The following is an 18,488-nucleotide window of genomic DNA, read 5'->3' on the forward strand; positions in this document are numbered from 1 at the left end:
TCCCCCTCTCCTCCGTGATAAGATATAGCCTCCTCTAATAGAAGAACCTCCATCTTACCTCTGAGTTGAGCTGTCCCATCAAAGTTCTTGAGCCCAAAATATGGGCCATTGACTCCAATATACAGAACTCCCAAAGTGTTTGAACCTTAGTTCCAAGCTGTGAATCTTCAAATCCCTAGAGGCTACCTCTGTCTTGTCAGGGAAAATGTGCTATGCCCCACAGATCCAACAATATACACTGAGAGAGAAATTTCTAGAATTATTGCGCTATTTGCAAAAAGAGGGAAGCCATCTTTGCTGTTTCTAATTCTACATAAACCTAGGTGGGGCTAAAAGATACAGACTGTATAGATTATAGATATTGATCTATAGTTAAAGCCAACCTGTAGCTCAGTGGTAAATTATCCACCTGCAATGCAGGAAATGAAGGTTTAATCTTTGGGTCGGGAAGATCCCCTGGAGAAGGAAATGGCAACCCACTCCAATATTCTTGCCTGGGAAATCCCATAGATGGAGGAGCCTGGTGGGTTACAGTCCATGAGGTCACAAAGAGCTGGACATGAATTAGCAACTAAACAACAAAAAAACAGAAGTCCTTAGAATAATTTAATTAATGGGGCAGTCACCCACATGGCAAGATTCAACAAAGCCATTCAGACAGTTTAACTCAGGAGTGGCGTGATGCAACATTCTGCAACGCGTCCTTGGGAATCTTCTGGTGCATTACTGTTGTTGTTGTTCAGTCCCCCAGTCATGTGCAACTCTTTGCGACCCCATGGACGGCAGCATTTAGATACCCCTAAACACATTCTCTGGAGAAGGCAATGGCACCCCACTCCAGTACTCTTGCCTGGAAAATCCCATGGATGGAGGAGCCTGGTGGGCTGTAGTCCATGGAGTCGCCAAGAGTCGGATACGACTGAGCGACTTCTTTCACTTTTCACCTTCATGCATTGGAGAAGGAAATGGCAACCCACTCCAGTGTTCTTGACTGGAGAAACCCAGGGATGGGGGAGCCTGGTGGGCTGCCGTCTCTGGGGTCGCACAGAGTCAGACACGACTGAAGCGACTTAACAGCAACAATAGCAAACACATTCTCTTCTAACCACATGACCATATGCCTAAGTATTTTCTCCCTTACTCCCTGAGAAATGCTAACATGTTTCCCAAGGAATGTCTTTCCTTCTGCCTCTCTCTGCAGTAGAAGCTTTATTACCTTATGTGTTCCTCACTTGCCATGGACTAGCTATGTCACTGCTTTCAATCCATCTCAGTCTCCTCATCTCTAAACATGAGGAGGAGAAGCTGTCCCAGATTCGTGGCAAGCTCTGTTTCAGCTCCAAGATGGTGATGCTAGAACTGTGCTAGGACCACAGTAGGGGTAGAGGGCAGGAGCAGAGAGAAAGGCAGCTGTCAAGCAAATCTTATGACTGTAGAAAAAGCAAAAGTGTCAGTTTTTCAGTCGTGTCTGACTCTTTGGGACCCCATGGGCTGTAGCCCACCAGGCTCCTCTGCCCATGGAATTCTTCAGGCAAGAATACTGGAGTGGAATAGTCATTCCCTTTTCAAGGGGATCCTCCTGACCCAGGGATCGAATCCAGGTCTACCTGCATTGGAGGTGGATTCTTTAACTGAACCACCAAGGGTCTCTGTCAAGCAAATCTTATGGCTATTGATGGGTTAATTTATTTTTTGATTTGCCACTTTTGCTTCCTCTCTGCTGCTGCTGCTAAGTTGCTTCAGTTGTGTCCGACTCTGCGACCCCATGGACTGCAGCCTACCAGGCCCCTCCGTCCATGGGATTTTCCAGGCAAGAGTACTGGAGTGGGGTGCCATTGCCTTTCTTCCTCTCTATTAATGACCCTTCATTAAGCCTTGTTATTTAACAGACAGTGGGTTAACAGTTTTTATTTGCCAGATTTTACAGATGAAAACACCAAGGCACAAAGAAGTTAGGTAACCTGCCCAAGACCCCAAGATCACAGAGATCCAAAGTCCAGCAACTCAAAGCACTTTAAGACCTCCATTCACTTTATCACATTACTTTTTATCCTTCTCTATTTCTTGATACTAACCTTTCTGAAGCACTTCCTCTCAGAAGCCCCAATGCCCAGCACCATGGTTGAAGAATATGAAGTATTCAGCATATGCGGAAATGACTGAGAAGGCAGAAAGTGCCTTACCTGTGAAGACTTCAGGCATTTTACAATGCAAAATAACTCCAAAATATCCATTTATATATCGCTGAGTGGACAAAAGATTGAGCTCTTACTGAGCTAGACTTTCCCCAAAACGCCCTTTTTTTCTTATCTGACAGATTCATTTACTAATGGTGAAGAAAGACTGTATCGGCTCAGAGATGCAGCTATTTACTTATGTCTGCATTTCAGTAAGTCAGAAAAATTTCTCTTCATTTTCAGTCACCTAATGTTTATCCAAACACCTCTACCAATTTTGGTCTCTGCTATCTTATCCATCTCCCAATATTACAAAAATTTAAAACATTCCATAAAGTTAAAATAATTGTATAATCCGTACCCATGTTTCCACATCTCAGTTCTACTGTGAACACTGTACTATACTTGCTTTATAACATAATCACCCTATCCATCCATTAATCCACTTGGTGATACATTCAAAATAAAAGGCACACATCTTCCCACTTCCTTTACATACTCCCACGTGCATGTCTATGCTACATTATTTTTTAACAACAACATGAAATGTTTGTATACTTCATATCCTATAGAATTGTAAGATATAAACTCTTTGTTTTCTGTGGATTTGAGGGGATTGCTTGCTACTGAAATTGAAGACCAAAACCTGCAAATTATTGCCTGATCTAGAGGAAAGTGAGTTTAGGTAAGACCAGGAGAAGGAAAGACCTCAGCATTGTCAAATGTATAAAGTTGTCTTGAGTAAATGCCACATAAAATTAAAATTCCACTCTTTATTCTTCATTCAAGGAGACAGTGACAATCCTATTTGCACTTGCTTGATGATTTCATAAATCGACAGATGACAACATAGTATATTAGATCATTAGAACATCATTACTGAGACTTACGTCTATGAGGCTTCTCTTGAGAGGGCAACTATGACATTTTTTTTTGATCTGGATCAAGTGTTTGACAAGGGCAAACCTCCAGGCCAGTACCATCCACCTGTTTATCAGATGCTAGCTCACAATGGGCATAAGGCCGAGGCAGGAAATAATACAAACAGTAATTTTCAGAGTTAATGATCTAAAATAATTATAGCAAATGTAGCAGTTGTTTGCAAGTTGTTTGGCAAAGCTAAAAAACCAAGCAAGGAAAAAAATTTATTTAAACCCTTGAAATAATCTTGTTAAGTCCCCAGTGCAGGCAGTATTTTTCCTACCTCAGGGTTGGGGGAGGCTCTCTGGTGGCTCAGATGGTAAAGAATCTGCCTGTAATGTGGGAGACCAGGTTTGATCTCTGGGTTGGGAAGATCCCCTGGAGAAGGAAATTGCAACCCACTCCAGTATTCTTGCCTGGAGAATCCTATGGACAGAGGAGCCTGGCGGGCCACAGTCCATGGGGTCACAAAGAGTTGAACACGACTGAGTGACTATTACCTTCACTTTCACCTCGGTGCCATGCTGATAGAGAAAACCCTCTCAGCCCAATAAAAACACTCCTCTCTTATTACACAGTGACTGTTCATTGTATCATTGCAGGCACAGATTCTGCTGCTTGCACTGCAAAGACTTCCTGGTCTTTTCTCAGCAGAAGTCTATCTTCTGTTTATTTCGCATTGTAGCTGCTCATGTGTCAATGATTACGTTTATGATTTGATTTATAATGAGTTCATTACATGTACATCTGCCCCATTATTAGTACATGGTGCCTCCCTCATATTTGAAAATGCCAGTCGTGAGACTTGACTTCTGCTAGATGCCCAAGGGATGTTGAGCAAATTAAAGTTGAAGCTCATGCCACATCATTTCATGCCAGGTGGTGTGGAGGGGACATCCTGCAGTACTCCTTCTGAGAATCCACTGACCAGCAATATAAGCTTTGACTCTGAAGCCCCAGAGAAAATGCATCAACAGTCTGTTTTTTATTGACCCCCCCCCCAATTAATAGATCCTGCTTGAACCCCAGGTCGCCCCTGAAATGCATGGCTATTCAAGTGAATTTTTATCTTGGCCAAAGATTATTTTAAAAGAGTTCCTTTCTTAACAGAAAGAGCAACAATATTTTACGGGAGATAAGATTTGGGTTTATGTCCTGTCATTCTTTTGATCAAAAAGATGCTCTCTGTTTTCTATATTTCTTTTTCCTCTCCTGCCTTCCACTTCCTACTGTGTTTGAAAAGGGGCACTTGGATGCCAAGGAAAACATGCTCATTTCGTTCAGCATCCCGGGGGAACAGGGACCACGGGTCTACGCCATGTTTGGCAATTTCTTTCCCCTCATCAATTTATCAGAACAGGTCTCCAGCACGACAATGACACTGCTTGCATTTCCCCAGCAAATTTATCAGCTCCTGTCATTATAAATCTGCATTTGGATATTTTTAGCCAGCCTAGCAAGAGAACAGTTCTCCTGAGACTCAATGTCAATGCTGCCGTATGAATCAGTCCTGCAAAGGGAGGGGGAGCTGCAATCTCAGAGTCACTGTGTTTTGTGTGTGGTGTTTTTTTTTTTTTTTTCCCCAACCCCCTGGAGCTGGAATCACCACTTTGGCTCCCTGCCCAAAATGCTCTGTAGGCTGCTCCAGCTCATGGGGCCCCAAGTGGTGCTCAGCTCTATCTAGCCCTGCAACGCACCATACAGCTGAACCACCCCTCTGACTTCTGCCTGACGGACGACCGTTCAGGTGCAGAGGAAACCCTCGGAAGGCAAGATGATGAGGCTTCAAAGAACAGATACCCAAACTCAAAGCATGGATGAAGTACAGGAGGCAAACACACCATCTCGAGGGAAAAGTCAGCCTCCAGTCCATTTCAGTCTGGACCTCTTTTTGTTTTGATGGTTATTTTCCCGAACTATCATGAGGAACAGAGGAAGACGGGAACTGCGACATCCTCAAACAATCCCTTTGACCTGACAAATGAGCAAAATATTACCGTGACGTTAATAAGAGAATGAACTGTCAGTGAATGCATGGTACCGCATTACCCTAATCACTGTCATTTTCCATGACTCAGATTCGAAGTACTTTCAATATACGTCCCTTTGGAAAGTGATTTGCACAGTGTCCTTTCCTCATAGTTCTGTTTCTTTTTTTGGTCAGTTATTTAAAACGCCATACTCACCTTGGGGAGATCAACATGTCCAGGGCTTAGAGAACGCAAGGTTCTGGGAGCCGTGAAAACACAGCCTGCCTTTGCTTCCTCTGGAGTCACTGCAATGTGGAAGGCAAATACCACAAGGAGAGAAAACATTATGTGATTTAGGGTTTGGCTTACACAGGATGATAGGGATTATTCCCATTTAAACGGGGAGTGGAGGCAGACAAAACAAAAGGGGGAAAAAAAAATTCAGAATGATGTAGAATACTAAGGAAGTTGGCTGGTTGACTCTAGCCTGTCTCAGTTCAAAAGTGAAGGAGCTGCTGGAGGGGACCCTGACTGAGCTGTTCAAGCTGCCACATGATCAAACTGTTTGATTCTTACCAACCTGTTTTGTTTTCCCAGTCTCTGGGAGAGAAATGGCTATATAAAGCTGTTTCGTGGTCGACTGAATCTAGGAAAAAGTCCTCCTACCAGTTTTGTTCCCACTTCTCACCCCTATGTTCCCCCGCAAATAATATGATTCAGTGTCTCCAAAGGATGTCATGGAACACAAATCCAAAGGCTATATAAAAAGACACAGAAACCTTCTGGAGATAACTTCAAGGAACCTCGGCCACAATAACCGCATTCATTGCTATTGCTATTGCTAAGTCACTTCAGTCGTGCCCGACTCTGTGCGACCCCATAGACGGCAGCCCACCCAGCTCCCCCGTCCCTGGGATTCTCCAGGCAAGAACACTGGAGTGGGTTGCCATTTCCTTCTCTAATGCATGAAAGCAAAAGGTGAAAGTGAAGTCGCTCAGTCATGTCCGACTTAGCAACCCCATGGACTGCAGCCTACCAGGCTCCTCCATCCACGGGACTTTCCAGGCAAGAGTACTGGAGTCGGGTGCCATTGCCTTCTCCGAATAGCATTCACTGGTAACTTTCAACTCTTCATCCGTATTTTCCACTGTGGACAACTATCTTTCATATTCATCCTCTTCCTTCCCAATTTAGACTGTCTTTACCTTAGCTCTAGTCTTTCCCAAAGTCTAAGAACAGCACCCTCAAGATCCATGCTATTTATCTCCCCCCTCCAAACCTTCATCTATTCACTGAACATCCATGATGTACCTCCTAGAGGATGGTGGTAGGGTGACAAATGGAGAGAAGACAAAGTGAAAAGTTTGAGATAGTGGAGGCAGAATAGCCAAGACATGCTAATGGACAGGGTAAGATGTGTATGTGAGAACAAAGGAGGAATCACAGATGATTTCTGGTTCTCCTAAGCAATGGGACTGATGATGGAAAAGACTGGAGGAAAAACTAAACTGAGACTGAAAAACAATATGTCATGTTTGTATGAAATAAGTTGGGATAAATCAAAATATCCAAGGTGTTTTAAACTTGTAAAAACACAAATCCACTGCTGGCCACAGAAGTACATGGTACCAATAAGGTTTAGAACCCCCGACAGAAGACGTCCCAGGAGCAGATGCATCAGAAATCAAAGTAAAATGCTCCAATAGGAGAAGTTAGGCATAAGAAGCGGTATTATCAAGCAGAAAGGAACCACTAATGATTTCAGAGGCAACTCAGGTGACTATGGCATAAGAAATACCATGGTCTGAATGTTTGTATCCCTCCAAAATATCTAGGTTAAAATTCTAATGCCCAATGCAAGGGTATTAGTAGAGGGGCCATTGAGAGGGACTTTAGTCATGAGGGTGGAACCATCAGGAATGGGACTAATTTTGTTTTTTTTAATAACAGAGACCTCACAGAGCTCCCTCACTCTTTTCATCATGTGAGGACGTAACGAGATGTCTGTGACCAGTAAGGGGGCCCTCAACCAGCCGTGCTGGCACCTTGATCATGGACTTGCAGCCTCAAGAACTGTGAGAAATAAATTTGTTTTTTTTTTGTAAATGACCTGGTCTGTGGTATTCTGTTATAACAGCCCTGATGGACAAAGATGGGAAGTAAGGGAGGGTATTATTTTAAGGAAGGAGTGGTTAATCGTGGCAATGGCTGCTAAGAAATCCAGTGACATGAAGGCAGTACACAGGAAATTGATGACCTTGTTAATGATTTCATTTCCATGGTAGTGGCAGATGCCTGAATGAGTGGGTTGAAGACCAAAGAGGAGGTAAAGAATAAGAGATGATATATGCGTGGAAATCTAGAAAAATATCATAGATGAACTTATCTGCAAAGCAGAAATAGAGAAACAGAGAACAAATGGATGGAAACCAAGGAAGGAAGGATGGGTGAAATGGATTGGGAAGTTGGGACTGACGTATACACACTGCTGCTGCTGCTAAGTCGCTTCAGTCGTGTCCGACTCTGTGCGACCCCAGAGACGGCAGCCCACCAGGCTCCCCTGTCCCTGGGATTCTCCAGGCAAGAACACTCGAGTGGGTTGCCATTTCCTTCTCCAATGCATGAAAGTGAAAAGTGAAAGGGAAGTCGCTCAATTGAGTCCGACTCCTAGCGACCCCATGGACTGCAGCCCACCAGGCTCCTCCGTCCATGGGATTTTCCAGGGAAGAGTACTGGAGTGGGGTGCCATTGCCTTCTCCATATACACACTACTGTGCAGAAAATAGATACCTAATGAGAACCTACTGTATAGTACAGGGAACTCTACTCAGTGCTCTGGGGTGACCTAAATGGGAAGGGAATCCCAAAAAGAGGGCATATATGTATATGTATAGCTGATTCACTTTGCTGTATAGTAGAAACTAACACAACACTGTAAAGCAACTATACTCCAAAAAATTAAAAAAGAATAGAGATGATAAATGTAGATATTTTTCAAGAAGTTAACTAGGAAGGGGAAAAAATGAGGTGACAGCTAGAGGGGGATATGGGGTTAAGTAACAATTCTGTTAACGTGAAATTTCTGAATTTATCTAGCTCTCAGTTTCCTCATCTATAAAATAACAATAGGATCTAACTCATAAATTTGTTAGGATTAAAGAAAATAATGTGTGTGAAAGGCCTGGCACAGTGCCTGACAAACTGTAATTACTCAATAAATATTAGATATTATCATAACCTTTTATTGTTCAGATCTATAATATGATCCTCACCACATTTTATAGTTATCTTTTGTTTCTTTTTTCTGAATTGGAAAATATAATAATCACTTAATAATTTTTGGTTGTACTGAACTGCAATTAAATTGAATCAATACTCAATTCAACTAGCAAAAAAAAAGGTGAAGAAGGAATCAAGTCCTTTCAAGACTTTTGGTTCCAATCTGACCTTGTCTCCAGTTGGCCATCCACAGCACACACGGCCAGGGGCAGGGGAAAGGATGCTAGCATGAATCACCATGTAGGCAGCCAAGTCACCTCTCATTTAGACTTATGAATGTCATATTCTTTATTGACTCTCAATAGAGTTTCTAATCAGAAAGATTCCAAACAGGTTTCAGCCATCTCATTAGGCCACAGGAAATTGGATAAAGAGGATAACCTCTGAAATCCTCCCTTAGTCATTGATCTTTGGGAAATTAGCCCTCGATCGCTCTGCAGATTATAAATATGTCCAGTAAACATGACCTCCATCTCGATTTGCCCAGCAATTGCCACTGCACTTGGAAGCGGAGAAAATGCCTGCCAAGATCCAAGCAGCTGTAGCAGGTGCTGTATAAATCACTGCAGGAAGCTTACATGTATTCCACCGGGGCTCCAAGCCTTCCAAGTAGATTATCTGCATAGATCTCAGGGTGGCAAAGTGGCATTATGAACACACAACTCGCATATCCATTTTCTTTCCATTTACCTGAATGTCAGAGTTGTTGAGCAAGAAAACTACATGGTTCAACAAGGAAAAGCTCTACAGCTAAAGTGGAAGATACATTTCAATAAGAGCAGTGCTCAAGGAAAGTGAAAATGGTAAGAAGGGGAAAGAAGGTTTAAAGACAGGATGCTCTGGTAAAGACTCTTGTTTACACTATATCTGCTTTATAGAAATATATATTATACAAACACATACATATGGGCATGTGTATGTATATATGTATGGGAGCACATAAACATTCCAAGTCTCAAAACCTCTGCCCCTTTATAAGTGGATCTACTCATTGAGGTTAAGGAGCGAAAAGATTCAAAACATTACTTCTTAAGGCGAATTTCTATGCTCGAGTGGCATGTGATTCAAATGATCAGTGTTTAATATCATGAATGTGTGTGCATGTCGAGTGTTGAATGAACAAATAAGCAAACAGCTAGGCTGTTAAGATACAGAGCCAGAGGAATACAGTTTCTTCTCCATGACCCATTTTAGACTTGTTAACAGGGAATAATAACAAAAACAACATACCTGAAGACAGGAAGAAAAAAAAACTGCATTTCAGCTTAAGACTGGAAGAAAAGGTTACATGCTAAATTACAACCATTCTTTTATAAACAAGTGCACAAAATATTGTTTGGATTTCGCATATGATTAGAGAAACAGAAGTTAGATCTATATTTATTCTATCTGCTGAGAAGTAACATGGCATGGATGAAACTTTACTGGTTTTCCAAATCTGAATCTTCTTATAGGTCTCTTATTCCTCTTCATTGAAATGCAGGGGGGAAATGTCAGAGCTTCCACGTACACTTGGGCAGGCTGTGCTCTAGACAAAGGTATCTGAACTAAGAAGAGATCAGTGGGTCCTTAAAACCTGGCTGTGCTCTGCTCTCCCAGCCATGTATCCAGGCATGGGTTGCCTCTTTCTGCAGACGATGCCTTTTTCCAAATTTCAAAGAGGCACCCGCCAGGCTCCTCTGTTCATGGGATATTCCAGGCAAGAATACTGAAGTAGGTTGCAATTTCCTTCTCCAGGGGATCTTCCTGACCCAGGGATTGAAACTGCATCTCCTGTGTCTCCTGTATTGGCAGGCAGATTCTTTACCACTGTGTCACCTGGGAAGCCCCTGAAAACATTTTCTTTCCTGAGATGCAGTAATCACAAAGAGTGATACATATCAGGTCATATCATAGTGCCAGGCATATCATAGATATTCTCTAAATACACCTATGGTTCTTATTTGGTTTTAAAAATCTGTTCATTTTGTAAGTTGGATATAAATCATCATCACTCAAAATCAGAGACAATTACTGAACATTTGGATAGAAAGACAGTTGCTAACTCCTTGCAAGCACATGCCTATATGATCTTTTTGGCCCTCCATAGGCATTCAGGATTTTAAAACAATAATAAACTGAAGAGAAAGCAGGGTGGGCATAAGCACTGTTACACAAAGCTTCCCTAATCCAGAGGATAAGGGAAACTGTCAATAAAAGTTGGACGTCCTAAAGGATAAAGGCCTTATGTCAGACAAACCTGATGAATTGTTTAGACGATTATCAAGTGGTGCAGGAAAAGCACACGTTATATAGTCACTTGGATACAAGAACAGGGTGCTCACAGAGGAAACCAGATGAAACACTGGCCAAGAAAAGGAATAAGGCAAAATGAAGTAATGACCATCAAGTCGTGGGGGCAGTCTAGAGAAATTCCACAGATGTCTGTGTTAAGTCCTCTCTTCTGTTTATTCATCTTTATTAATGATCTTCAGAAGGCAGTAAACAGCATGCTAATGAAATCTGCAGATGATAGTAAGCCGTGGAATGTTGCAAAACATCAGCAAGGACAGAGAAATAATACAGATGGTCTGAGAGGAGTTACAGATCCTGGGATCAAGTAACAAAATGAGAGTCAGGTTGGGAAAAGGCCAGCTTATACACTAGGGGAAAATGAATGAAAACACAGATATTTACAGGGAAGAAAAAAATATAGAAAGGAGGTCTTCTGAAAAGGTTCTGTTGGAAAGCTGAGGCTGGACCACAGCTACCATCCAGATGAATTTGGGCAGCAAAATGGCAACCCGAATGGAAGTATAACAATGAACTGCAGATGGAAAGACATTACGGCAAAAGAAGTGCAAGTTATTTCTCTCCACTCAATTCTCAAGTGGTTGCACCTGGAATACTGCTTGCTTTTGGTGTACCAGAGACTCTGGTTCAGATCGGGAGCATAGGAGCAGAGATACAAGTAACAGGAAGCCTGTTAAAACAGATTAGAAGAGCAAAGTATAGAGGACTTGGCTAAAGGACACAGAATAAAGTCTGGTGACAGTCTATAAACTCTGGAAATAAAAAAGGAAACTGGGATGGTAAAAGTCAAAGTAGCAGAGTGAAAAAAGAACATACTATGTTAAAGAGAGAATGCAGCTTGAATCATGGGGCAAAATTCCAAGTACATCAACTATGGAAAAGGTGTCATGAATTGTTCTGGAGAACACACAGGATCAAGGTCAAAGCTTACTCAGAGTAGGAAGCTTAGAATGATACAAAGTATTTATGCTAAGGTAAGAAAGACCTCAGGAAATGTTAATCTACTTCTATGTCTCTGGACAGGAGTACATCATTCCTAATAAATTATAATTCATACTATTTCTGAAGAATTCAAGATAAGGAGTATGTTGGAAGAAAACTGGTCAATAGAGTTTTGACAAGTTAATTTTCTGCTTGACATATTGGGAAACCTAGTTGCTTTTGACATCAAACCATTCTGTGACCCCAAAACATTCATTTGAATCCTGCATACATGTGGTTTTTCAGACTCAAAATCAAAATACAGAACTACTCACTACTGAACAAAAATTTGAAATGAATTAAATACTTAAACACAAGACCTGAAACTATAAAATCCCCAGAGTAAAACATAAAAGTTTCTTGATATCGCACTTGGCACTAATTTTTGGATGTAATACCAAAAACACAGTAAAAGCAAAAATTAACAGTAGAACTATACCAAAATGTAAAGCTTCTACACAAGTAAAAGAAACAGTCAACAAAATTAAAAAGAACCTACATCCAGTAGTCATGTATGGATGTGAGAGTTGGACTATAAAGAAAGCTGAGCATCAAAGAATTATGCTTTTGAACTGTGGTGTTGGAGAAGACCCTTGAGAATCCCTTGGGCAACAAGGAGATCCAACCAGTCCATCCTAAAGGAAATCAGTCTTGAATATTCACTGGAAAGACTGATGCTGAAGCTGAAACTGCAAAACTGTGGCCACCTGATGAGAAGAACTGACTCATTTGAAAAGACCCTGATGCTAGGAAAGATTGAAGGCGGGAGGAGAAGGTACGACAGAGGATGAGATAGTTGGATGGCATCACCAACCCGATGGACATGAGTCTGAGAAAGCTCTGGGAGTTGGTGATGGACAGGGAAGCCTGGGGTGCTGCAGTCCATAGGGTCACAAAGAGTCAGACACAGCTGAGCGACTGAGCTGACTGACTGACATACTGGGAGATTATGTTTGCAAATCATCCATTCATAAAGGGTAAATATCAAAAATATGTCAAGAACTCATGCAACTCAACAGTATCAAACAAAAACCACTAATTCAATTTAAAAATGGACAAAGAAACTAAACAGACATTTCTCCAAAGAATACATATAATAGCCAACAAGTAAATGAAAAAGATGACTGACATCTTAGCCATCAGGAAAATGCAAATCAAAACAACTGTGAGATATTACCTCACACATGTTGGAATGGTTACCATAAAAACACACAAGAAATAGGAAGTGCTGGCAAGGATATGGAGAAAAGGGAACCTTTGAACCCCATTGGTGGGAATGTAAATTGGTACAGCCACTATGGGAAACAGTATGGAAGTTCTTCAAAAAATTAAAATAGAATTACAACATGATTCAGACTTCCCTAATGATTCAGTGGTACAGAATCTGCTTGCCTATGCAGGAGACCAGGGATCAAACCATGGGTTGGGAAGATCCCCTGGAGAAGGAAGTGGCAACCCACTCCAATATTCTTGTCTGGAAAATCCCATGGACAGAGGAGTCTGGCAGGCTACAGAGATTGGGGTCACAAAGAGTTAGACATGACTTAACAACTAAACAACAACAGCAACAACCATATGATCCAACAATTCCACCTCTGGGATAGCCAGATGAAGTGAAAACAGGATTTTGAAGCATTATCTGCACTCCCCTGGTTATTGTAGCATTATTTACAATAGCCAACATATGGAAACACCCTAACTGTCTGTCAACAGATAAATAGATAAAGAAGACGTGCATACATATGTGTATGTGTTTGTGAATGAACGTTATTCAGCCAGGAGAAAGAAGGAAATCCTGCCATTTGCAATAACATGGATGGAACTTGACAGTTTTTTATAGTAAATGAAAGAAGCAAGACAGAGATAAACAAAACTACATGATATCACTTACATAAGGAATCTGAAATAAAACTCACAGAAACTGAGAGTAGAATGGTTGATGCAAGGGTTGAAGGGTGGGAGAAATAGGGAGATGGTGATCAAAGGGTATAAAATTCCAGTTTTAAGACAAATAAGTTCTGGAGATCTAATATATAACATGATGATGATGATGATGATAGTAATATTGAATTAAATATTTTAAAACGGCTAAGAGAGTAAATCCTAAATGTTCTTACCACAAAAAAAGAAATGGTAATTACGGTGACATGGTGACATGATGGTGGTGTTAGCTAATGGTACAAAATAATTTTGAGTATGTAAGTGAATGAAATCAACACATTCTATACCTTAAACTTACACAATGTTATATGTCAGCTGTATCTCAATAAAGCTAGAAAAAATAATGAAAATAATACATAAATAAAGGAGACCCTAGAGAGCTCTTTTACCCTTCTTGCTTTCTGAGAACATAGCAAAGAGACAGCTGTGAGCTCATGACCTCATTTAAACCTAATTATTTCCCCAAAGCTCAACTTCCTAAAACTATTAGTTTGGAGGGATAGAGTTTCGACATTTGAGTTGCATGGGGAAGGATACAAACATTTGGTCGATAGCATTGATGTAGGAAATATGGTGACAGAAAGTACTTACAACAACCCACTACCCTGAAATGGACACAGGAGGTTTGGGTTCTTTTACCCCGTTCACTAACTTGGGAAATAAAGAGTTGGAGCCAGAAGGTCTAGAATTAAATCCCAGCACTATTTCTTACTAGCTGTGAGTTTTTGGTAAAGTCCTCTCATTTGTAAGGTAGCTTCAATAATCGTGCATGCTGTATGCAATCTTTGTGATGATTAAATAAGTGATACATATTAAAATGTTACAGCTGTCTGACAAATAGGAGGCACTCATTATTACTACGTGCAGTCTCCATTTGTCAAAGCTTCCTTCTTTGTAAAATTAAAGGCCTGGATGAGCTCAAGCTAGCCTCTGAATTCTGTATTAAGAGTTGTTCTTTGAAGTCAGAACTTCTAATTAAACTACAGAGAAAAAATTAACATTTGTGAAAGAAAAAAGAGCTAAAGAATATGTCACTCTATGTAGTGCTAGTCACATGCACCAAATAAAGGAAGAGAAAAAGAAATCAGTGTTCATTACAATGGCTGGGAAAGGCACGTGGAGTTAGAACTGAAGAATGGCTATCACTTGGATAAAGAGTCATGAGAATATCTTAGACTGAAGACTAGTTTTTTTAAAAAAATAATGTCACCTTGGAGAATGTGAGGGGACTGAAACCAAATCATGCCAACATTAATGTAGGGACAGCATATGGTCTTGAAGCAGCAGGCAATGGGAACCGTTTGTGACTTCCCTATGGATGTCTTCTCATTCAGGTTCTAACTCAATTGCACATTCCTTCATCTCACGCTTAGCTAGAAAAATGACGATGCATTCAGTTACCTCAACAAACCTGGCTCCATTTATCCATATCATTAGAGGGTGAACAAGTCACCATGCCTTCATCTCACCACAATCATACTGCCCTTTTCTTCACCAGATCATCTTGGTTCTCTTGCTTCCTCACCAGATACTTCTGGCTCATGCCTTCCAATTTAGACAAATCTGTTTGCAGTCCAGTATTTCTTGCCTTTTTAAAATGTCTGGCTTCTTACACATCATCCCTAACATCTAAAATGTCTTTTATTTATTCTATGACCCCAAATGTTGTCTTTTTCCTTTTCCCTTTATCTATTTATTTATATTTTACAATACTGTATTGGTTTTGCCATACATTGACATGAATCTGCCACAGGTGTACATGAGTTCCCAATCCTGAATCCCCCTCCCACCTCTCTCCCCATATCATCTCTCTGGGTCACTTTAAATGCTATTAACAATTTCACCATTCCTAGTACATTTTCTCAAATACCTTCAAGATTCCATTTAATCCACCCAACAGAGAAAAGATCCTAGCATTTTGTTTTGGTTCATTTTTTCCTTCTGGGGAAAAAAAAAAAATGAGTGTGCAAGTTGGGGATCGGTGGCTAAGTGGGAGGTCAACCAAGATGGGATCATAGGATGCTACTAACAGAGAATAAAAAGAAAAGTGTGGGATGCGTCTGCAGAAGCTTGTGGAAGTTCATGTAAAAACCTTTCCATGATGTCAATGAAAAATAAACTGAAACCAATTGACCAAGATGTTCTGAAAAGTCTTTCTACTGCTTTTTTATTTTTTAAATTCTGATCCTTAAATTAATGTTAAGTAGGTCACTTATAAAATGATTAGTATAAAAAGTAAGTTTCACTGATTACATTTACTTGCCAATAAGGACATTTGAACTAGGTTAAAGTTTCTACAGCAGTTTTCAGTATGATTCAGATATACCTCAAAGGTCCATTTACATCCACTTCAATCCATGGACTTAGAAACCTATTTTGATTGTATGGGCTTATTTGTATTTATCCAACAGCCTGTAAGACAATGAGTATCTTGTTAAAGCACGTAAAATTTCACCCTACAAATGATGTATGCTGAAAATATACCAACAACAGCTGTTCTCATCCCAAAATGCACTATGATACAGGCTTCAAATCCAGTATCCATGTATCCATTCTTTAAGAAATTAAAATGAGTTTTTCATTTTAGATAATTATTCTGAGGTAGAACACACTTATGTAAATCAGAAATGTACAAATCGGGTCATCTTTGGGGATTTGTTGCTTTGCTCTTCTTGAACCAAGACAGTGGAGGTTTAAATGCAAATATTCTAGGTTAATTGAAAAGAGGAGAAATACTCAAAGATCACTAGAAATTGCCATGCTTGCAAAAGGGAATAAAAAGTTGAATGCTTATTCCTGGATATTGACCAATTTCTGAGAAGCCTCGTAACTCTGAAATCAGAAAATATTTCAAAATTTAAAACTTATAAAATACGTATAATTATTTTTTAGGTTTCAGTCCACTAAATAGTTTTCTGTCTCTAAGTTTCTAGGACATGCTCAGTTCAATCAATATACATTTATTGTGCACTACTACATACTTGAAACTCTAAGGAAAAAAATTAAAAAATTACTTGCCACTACTTTTCCCTATGGAGGGAAAATATTTTACCATAAATTAAAATAAATTAAAACTCTTACATGTTTCCTGTATTGTTTGTTTGTTCTACCTCCTTTGGGACCCTGACTGCTGTCTTTCCATTTCTCCAACCACTTTGCCATTTCTCTCTGCTTACTGCGATATACTCTTCATTATCATCCTCTTCATTCTATGGCTCGGCCTTATTCTCCTCCTAAACCAAGGAGCAGACAGAAGCCTTCAAGAAGCTAAGTGAAATATTTTAGGACATTTACTCTAAAGCAATAGACCAGGCTCTTATGGAGCCCTCATGCAATAATTTATCATAGGAAGAAAAACACCAAAAACTCTGAATTTAGTCAGGACTGTATAATCATGAAAAGACTAGAAACTCTTATGGCCTCAAGGAGCCCAGAAGATACTCCCTTCCAATGTCCTGAGAGACTCGGTAGAAAGTCTCACACGGTGAGTATGGGCTCTGGAGTCAGTTCAACAGATGCTCCACACCTGCTTCTGCCACTTAACCAGTTGTGACAGTGGGTCAGTAATCCATGATGTCTGAGCTTCCAGTTTCATATTTGCCAAACTGAAGATATTGAGAGTACCTTACAGAGATACTTGGACTCAACTCTGAAAGCATATACTGAGTGCCCACATGTGCAAGCAGCATTTTAAGTGCTTGGTACATCAGGGAACAAAACTAGCGAAACCTCTGCCATCATGAAGCTCAAATCGCACTGAGAAAAATAAGACAGATATATAGACAGGCAGGCAGGGAGATGACAGACAGGAGAGAGATCCAAACACATAGAAAAGGTTCATTAAAGAGTAGCTACCAGACTCACCAACTCAATGGACATGAGATTGAGCAAATTCCGGAGGATGGTGAAGGACAGGGAATTCTGGCGGCTGTAGTCCATGGGGTCACAAAGAGTCGGACGTGACTTAACGACTAAACAACAACGATCAGCCTATATATGCACAACTAATCCACAGAGATGTCATGTGTACTTCCTTGGGTGATAATCAACTTTTGTGGGTAGAAAAGCAAATTTCTCTCACCATAAAATTTGTATAGTAGGAAATAAAGATATCTAATTTATGAATATTTATAACAGTCAAGTTCCTTGCTCATAATCAAGATTAAACACATGAGGGCAGAGTATATATTTTAACTTTGTAACTAATTCAATATATATATATATGTGTATATGTAAAGAGTTTGTTAAATTTCAAATGACCCAGGCTAAGGCAGTGAATTTTCAACCTATTCTGTGGTGTAGATAGATAATGTATAAAAGTATATTGTGTGAGTAGGTTTCCGGTTACAGGAATATAACTCTCTTTACATTTGTGACTTCTTTGATATTTTATAAAATACACATGAGCTGTATTCTAACTGTGACCAGACTTAGCTGCATGCACTCAGGCTCATGACTGCATCTTTCCTGTCACAGGATAAGCCCGCATATTCTAATGTTGGTGTTAATAAAATTTAGGAATATACAAGGTTACTACTGACTCTTGCTTTAGATAGCAATAATTAATAACTACCCATGATAGAAACCAGAGAAGGCACTGGCACCCCACTCCAGTACTCTTGCCTAGAAAATCCCATGGACGGAGGAGCCTGGTGGGCTACAGTCCACGGAGTCCCTAAGAGTCGGACACGGCTGAGCGACTTCACTTTCACTTTTCACTTTCACGCATTGGAGAAGGAAATGGCAACCCACTCCAGTGTTCTTGCCTGGAGGATCGCAGGGACGGAGGAGCCTGGTAGGCTGCCGTCCACGGGGTTGCACAGAGTTGGACATGACTGAAGCGACTTAGCAGCAGCAGCAGCAGCAGCAGCATGATAGAAACTATATGTAAATGGAATTTAAGACCAATACTATTAATGTTTATACC

The sequence above is a fragment of the Capra hircus genome, chromosome 27, assembly GCF_001704415.2.
Source record: "Capra hircus breed San Clemente chromosome 27, ASM170441v1, whole genome shotgun sequence".
In the NCBI taxonomy this organism is placed as follows: Eukaryota; Metazoa; Chordata; class Mammalia; order Artiodactyla; family Bovidae; genus Capra; species Capra hircus.